Source organism: Panulirus ornatus, chromosome 11, assembly GCF_036320965.1.
Source record: "Panulirus ornatus isolate Po-2019 chromosome 11, ASM3632096v1, whole genome shotgun sequence".
NCBI classification, from domain to species: domain Eukaryota; kingdom Metazoa; phylum Arthropoda; class Malacostraca; order Decapoda; family Palinuridae; genus Panulirus; species Panulirus ornatus.
In genome coordinates, this window is record NC_092234.1 from 69665832 (window position 1) to 69673591 (window position 7760).

Here is a 7760-nt window from a genome sequence, read left to right on the forward strand (position 1 = left end):
TTGAGCCTTTGAGGAGGATGAGCACTCCCCGCGTGAATTCCAGAAGTATACCATGGCACTTGGTGATTGAAACAGTTGAAAATATGAGGCCCCATGAGTGTAGAGCTCTCTCCCCGTACTGTACAGAGAGATGATTATATCATTATACTAAGATGAAGTCATTCCACTCTACCGTATAAGATAAACTTATACAAAGTAACGTTTCATCTTCCTTTCCAAATGCATATATACATCATTTAACCTAACGTCAAACTCCAAACTAGCTCTTGAACTAAATTAAACCGCCATATATGTATGTATGCATGTATCTCTCTCTCTCTCTCTCTCTCTCTCTCTCTCTCTCTCTCTCTCTCTCTCTCTCTCTCTCTCTCTCTCTCTCTCTCTCTCTCTCTCTCTCTCTCTCTCTCTATATATATATATATATATATATATATATATATATATATATATATATATATATATATATATATATATATATATATATAGATATATATATATATATATATATATATATATATATATATATATATATATATATATATATATATATATATATATATATATGTATATATATATATATATATATATATATATATATATATATATATATATATATATATATATATATATATATATATATACATATATATATATATATATATATATATATATATATATATATATATATATATATATATATATATATATATATATATATATATATATATATATATATATATATATATATATATATATATATATATATATATATATTATCATAATACTTAATCATTGTCTCCCGCGTTAGCGGGGTAGCGCAAGGAAACAGACGAGGAATAGCCCAACCCACCCACATACACATGTATACACATAAACGCCCACACACGCACATATACATACATATAAATTTCAACGTATATATACATAAACATACACAAACATATGTATATATACACACGTACATATTCATACATGCTGCCTTCATCCATTCTCGTCGCCACAGTGCCACAGTAGGCTCCATCACATATAAACTGTCAAAGTGGTTAGTTTCTTTATTAAGCCCTTTAGTGGGTAAGATATCAAATTCTGATGTTATGAACAATATAGCTTTAGTTAACAAGCTTGATAATATCTTTGATGTTTACTCGCTGTTCACAAAAGTTCCACTTGATGACCTCTTAGAATATTTATTTGATGTTCTGGATGATATTCATGTGCTTCAAATTCTGTTTTTATTGAACTGATGAAATTGTGTATAAAAGACTGTGTATTTCAATTCAATAGAGAATATTATGCTAAAAAATTTGGTATGGCAATGGGTAACCCTCTTTCACCTGAACTAAGTAATCTTTATATGGAATTCTTTGAAACAAATTACTAAAGGATATCTTACCTTTTAATGCAATTTGGTTTAGGTATGTAGATGATTTTCTTTGTGTTTGGCCAACAAATGAAAATTTACAAATATTTCTTCCCTTACTTATTAATTTAGTACCTTCCATCAAATTTACTGTAAAAAATGAAAATAATGGTATGATTCCATATTTAGAATGCATGATCCATAGACAAGGAAACAAGTTTAAGTTTAACATATACAGAAAACCAGCCAATGTATGCTCATATATCCATTATTACTCATCTCAACATGACAGAATATCCATTATTACTCATCTCAACATGACAGAGTTGAATTATCATTTTAGTCTATGTTCCTGAGGGCATTACGTGTTTGCAGTCCAGAGTTTATTGATGATGACTTTGAGAAGATATATTCTGTTGGATCCAAGTTGAATTACCCTAGATCTTTCATTGATGAATTCCTTGTTCGCAAAGAAATCATTTTATTGAACCCAAATACCCCATTGACACTAAGAATCTTTTAGTTCTCCCTTTTGATAATGATTTTACCTTACTTCCCATGTTGCCTGAATTCTTTAATGTAAATGTTGCCTTCTGCAATAATAATACTATAAAGAATATCTTAATCAGGAACTAACCAGAAAGTTCTCCTGGATGCATTTATAAAGTGCCATGTAGAAATTGTGACAAGTTTTATGTTGGGCAGACTGGTAAGGATCTTTCTGTTTGACTTATGTAACATAGATATAATATAAGAACAGGACAAGAATCAAATGCCTTGTCTACTCACGATTAAAAGTATGATTATTGTATCTACCGGAGAAATGCCATCTTATTACCTCTAACTCCAGTACCACGAGAAATATCATTGAATCTTCTATTATTAAGTACACAAAGAATTATAACCTTAATATTAGTGAAGGTCTATACAAATTGGATAGCTTATTGTTAATGAAATTTGTAAACAATTCCCCTTCTGGTCCACATAATAAGCTTATGATACGCACGTAGTCTGTCTTGTTTATCATGTGTGGCGGGGTGGCGCCGGAATGGATGAAAGCAGCAAGTTTGAGTATGTACATGTGTATATATGTTTATGTCTATGTATGTATATGAATAAATATATTGAAATGTATGGATATGTATATGCGCGTGTGTGAGCGTTTATGTATATATGTGTGTATGTGGGTGGGTTGGGCCATTCTTTCGTCTGTTTCCTTGCGCTGTCTCGCTAAAGAGAGAGACAGCGACTAAGTATAATAGAATGAAATATAAAATGATATATATATATATATATATATATATATATATATATATATATATATATATATATATATATATATATATATATATATATATATATATATATATATATATATGTTGGAAAGCATCACAATTTCGATGTATATCAACTGACTTATATTTCTCTCTTGTGTCTCCCCTGATGATGTGATTATTACACGAAAGTGCAATTGGGAACTTTTCGTGTTTCATTTTCCTCGTGGACTCACAGGAATATATATATATATATATATATATATATATATATATATATATTATATATATATATATATATATATATATATATATATATATATATATATTGGAAAGGATCACAATTTTGCGCATGATCAAGATATTCCTATGAGTCCACGGGGAAAATGAAACACGAAAAGTTCCCAAGGGCACTTTCGTGTAATAATCACATCACCAGGGGAGACACAAGAGAGAAATATAACAGTCAGTTGATATACATCGAAGAGACGAAGCTAGGACGCCATTTGGTAAACATGTGATTGTCGAAAACATACAACGAGCGTTCATAAACTTATCATTTTACAAATCTTATCAACAATAAAGTTATCTAATTTGTATAGACCATCACTAATATTAAGATTATTATTCTTTGTGTATTTAATAACAGAAGATTCAATGACGTTTCTCTTGGTAATAGAGTTAGAGTTAATAACTGAGATGGCGTTACTCCAGTCAATACAATGATCATAGTTTTTAACATGATTAAACAAGGCATTTGATTCTTCTCCCGTTCTTATACTATATTTATGTTGCTTACGTCTAACAGAAAGATTCTTACCAGTCTGACCAACATAAAATTTATCACAGTTTCCACAAGGGACTCTATATATGCAACCAAAAGAATTTTCTGGTGAATTCCTGATTAAGATATTCTTTATAGTATTATTGTTGCTAACGGCAACATTTACATTAAAGGATCTAAGCAGCATGGGAAGCAAAGTGAAATTATTATCAAAAGGGAAAACTAAAAGATTCTTGGTGTCAATGGGAGGTTTGGGCTCAACTCTATAAAATGATTTGTTCGCTAACTTAAGGGATCTATCAATGTAAGATCTAGGGTACTTTAACTTAGATCCAACTGAATATATCTTCTCAAACGCAGTTAGCTTCCACTGGTTTTGCCCTAAAAGATTCATAAGAGCTATTAATACCTTAAAAAGAGACAAGGATATACATATTACTAAAGCAGATAAGGCTAACACTTTTGTGATTTTAGACAAAAGTAACTATTTATCTAAAATGAATGATCTTCTAAATGATAACACAACATATTCTGAACTTAGTAAAAATCCCTTAGAAGCAGTTAATTCTCACTTCAATAAAGAAATGAAGTTGTTGTTGAAAGGTAACATTTCTCTTATCAAAAGTTTGTCTTCTTTGCCCCCTTCATTGCCATATATGTATGGACTTATCAAAACACATAAACAGAATTTTCCAGTAAAACCTATAGAGTTCAGTAGGCTCCATCACATATAAATTGCCAAAATGGTTAGTTTCTTTATTAAGCCCTTCAGTGGGTAAGGTATCAAATTCAGTGGGTAAGGTATCAAATATCATGAACAATGTAGATTTAGTCAACAAGCTATTCAATATCAATGTTAATTTTGATTTCAAACTGGTTAGCTTTGATGTTTCCTCACTTTTCACTAAAGTTCCAGTTGATGACCTTTAGAATATTTATTTGATGTCTTGGATGATATTCATTTACCTGTTTCAAAGTCTAATTTCATTGAACTGATAAAATTGTGTATAAAAGACTGTATTTCAACTTAATGGAGATTATTATGCTCAAAAATTTGGTATGGCAATGGGTAACCCTCTTTCACCTGTACTGAGTAATTTTCATATGGAATTTTCTGAAACAAATTACTAAAGGATATCTTACCTTCTAATGCAATTTGGTTTAGGTATGTAGATGATGTTCTTTGTGTTTGGCCAACAAATGAAAATTTACAAATATTTCTCCCCTTACTTAGCAATTTAGTACCTTCCATCAAATTTACTGTAGAAAATGAAAATTATTGTATGTTACCATTTTTAGATTGAATGATCCATAGACAAGGAAACAAGTTTAAGTTTAGCATATACAGAAAACCCACCAATGTATGCTCATATATCCATTATTACTCATCTCAACATGACAGAGTTAAATTATCATCATTTCAATCTATGTTCCTTAGGGCATTACGTATTTGCAGTCCAGAGTTTATTGATGATGAGTTTGAGAAGATATATTCTGTTGGATCTAAGTTAAAGTACCCTAGATCTTTCTTTGATAAAGCCCTTAAGTTAGCAAGCAAATCATTTTATAGAGTTGAGCCCAAACCTCCCATTGACACCAAGAATCTATTACTTCTCCCTTTTAATAATAATTTCACTTTGCTTCCCATGTTGTTTAAATCCTTTAATGTAAATGTTGCCTTTAGCAACAATAATACTATAAAGAATATCTTAATCAGGAAATCACCAGAGAATTCTCTTGGTTGCATCTATAAAGTCCCTTGTGGAAACTGTGATAAATTTTATGTTGGTCAGACTGGTAAGAATCTTTCTGTTAGACTTAAGCAAATAAATATAGTATAAGAACGGGACAAGAATCAAATGCCTTGTTTAATCATGTTAAAAACTGTGATTATTGTATTGACTGGAGTAACGCCATCTCAGTTATTAACTCTAACTCTATTACCAAGAGAAATATCATTGAATCTTCTATCATTAAATACACAAAGAATTATAATCTTAATATTAGTGATGGTCTATACAAATTAGATAACTTTATTGTTGATAAGAATTGTAAAATGATAAGTTTATGAACGCTCATTGTATGTTTTGGACAATCACATGTTTACCAAATGGCGTCCTAGCTTCGTCTCTTCGATGTATATCAACTGACTGTTATATTCTCTCTTGTGTCTCCCCTGATGATGTGATTATTACATGAAAGTGCACTTGGGAACTTTTCGTGTTTCATTTTCCCCGTGGACTCATAGGAATATATATATATATATATATATATATATATATATATATATATATATATATATATATATATACATATATACATATGTATATTTCTTTTTTTTTTTTGCTTTGACGCTGTCTCCCGCGTTTGCGAGGTAGCGCAAGGAAACAGACGAAAGAAATGGCCCAACCCACCCCCATACACATGTATATACATACGTCCACACACGCAAATATACATACCTACACAGCTTTCCATGGTTTACCCCAGACGCTTCACATGCCCTGATTCAATCCACTGACAGCACGTCAACCCCGGTATACCACATCGCTCCAATTCACTCTATTCCTTGCCCTCCTTTCACCCTCCTGCATGTTCAGGCCCCGATCACACAAAATCTTTTTCACTCCATCTTTCCACCTCCAATTTGGTCTCCCTCTTCTCCTCGTTCCCTCCACCTCCGACACATATATCCTCTTGGTCAATCTTTCCTCACTCATTCTCTCCATGTGCCCAAACCATTTCAAAACACCCTCTTCTGCTCTCTCAACCACGCTCTTTTTATTTCCACACATCTCTCTTACCCTTACGTTACTTACTCGATCAAACCACCTCACACCACACATTGTCCTCAAACATCTCATTTCCAGCACATCCATCCTCCTGCGCACAACTCTATCCATAGCCCACGCCTCGCAACCATACAACATTGTTGGAACCACTATTCCTTCAAACATACCCATTTTTGCTTTCCGAGATAATGTTCTCGACTTCCACACATTCTTCAAGGCTCCCAGAATTTTCGCCCCCTCCCCCACCCTATGATCCACTTCCGCTTCCATGGTTCCATCCGCTGCCAGATCCACTCCCAGATATCTAAAACCCTTCACTTCCTCCAGTTTTTCTCCATTCAAACTCACCTCCCAATTGACTTGACCCTCAACCCTACTGTACCTAATAACCTTGCTCTTATTCACATTTACTCTTAACTTTCTTCTTTCACACACTTTACCAAACTCAGTCACCAGCTTCTGCAGTTTTCACATGAATCAGCCACCAGCGCTGTGTCATCAGCGAACAACAACTGACTCACTTCCCAAGCTCTCTCATCCCCAACAGACTTCATACTTGCCCCTCTTTCCAAAACTCTTGCATTCACCTCCCTAACAACCCCATCCATAAACAAATTAAACAACCATGGAGACATCACACACCCCTGCCGCAAACATACATTCACTGAGAACCAATCACTTTCCTCTCTTCCTACACTTACATATGCCTTACATCCTCGATAAAAACTTTTCACTGCTTCTAACAACTTGCCTCCCACACCATATATTCTTAATACCTTCCACAGAGCATCTCTATCAACTCTGTCATATGCCTTCTCCAGATCCATAAATGCTACATACAAATCCATTTGCTTTTCTAAGTATTTCTCACATACATTCTTCAAAGCAAACACCTGATCCACACATCCTCTACCACTTCTGAAACCACACTGCTCTTCCCCATTCTGATGCTCTGTACATGCCTTCATGTATATATATATATATATATATATATATATATATATATATATATATATATATATATATATATATATATATATATATATATATTTATATATATATATATATATATATATATATATATATATATATATATATATATATTTCTTTTTTTTTTTTTTTTTGCTTTGTCGCTGTCTCCCGCGTTTGCGAGGTAGCGCAAGGAAACAGACGAAAGAAATGGCACAACCCACCCCCATACACATGCCTTGATTCAATCCACTGACAGCACGTCAACCCCGGTATACCACATCGCTCCAATTCACGCAAAAAAAAAAGAAGAATAAAAGAATATATATATATATATATATATATATATATATATATATATATATATATATATATATATATATATATATATATATATATATATATATATATATATATATATATATATATATATATATATATATATATATATATATATAGTGAGTGGTGGGATGAAGAAGTAAGAGTATTAGTGAAAGAGAAGAGAGAGGCATTTGGACGATTTTTGCAGGGAAAAAATGCAATTGAGTGGGAGAAGTATAAAAGAAAGAGACAGGAGGTCA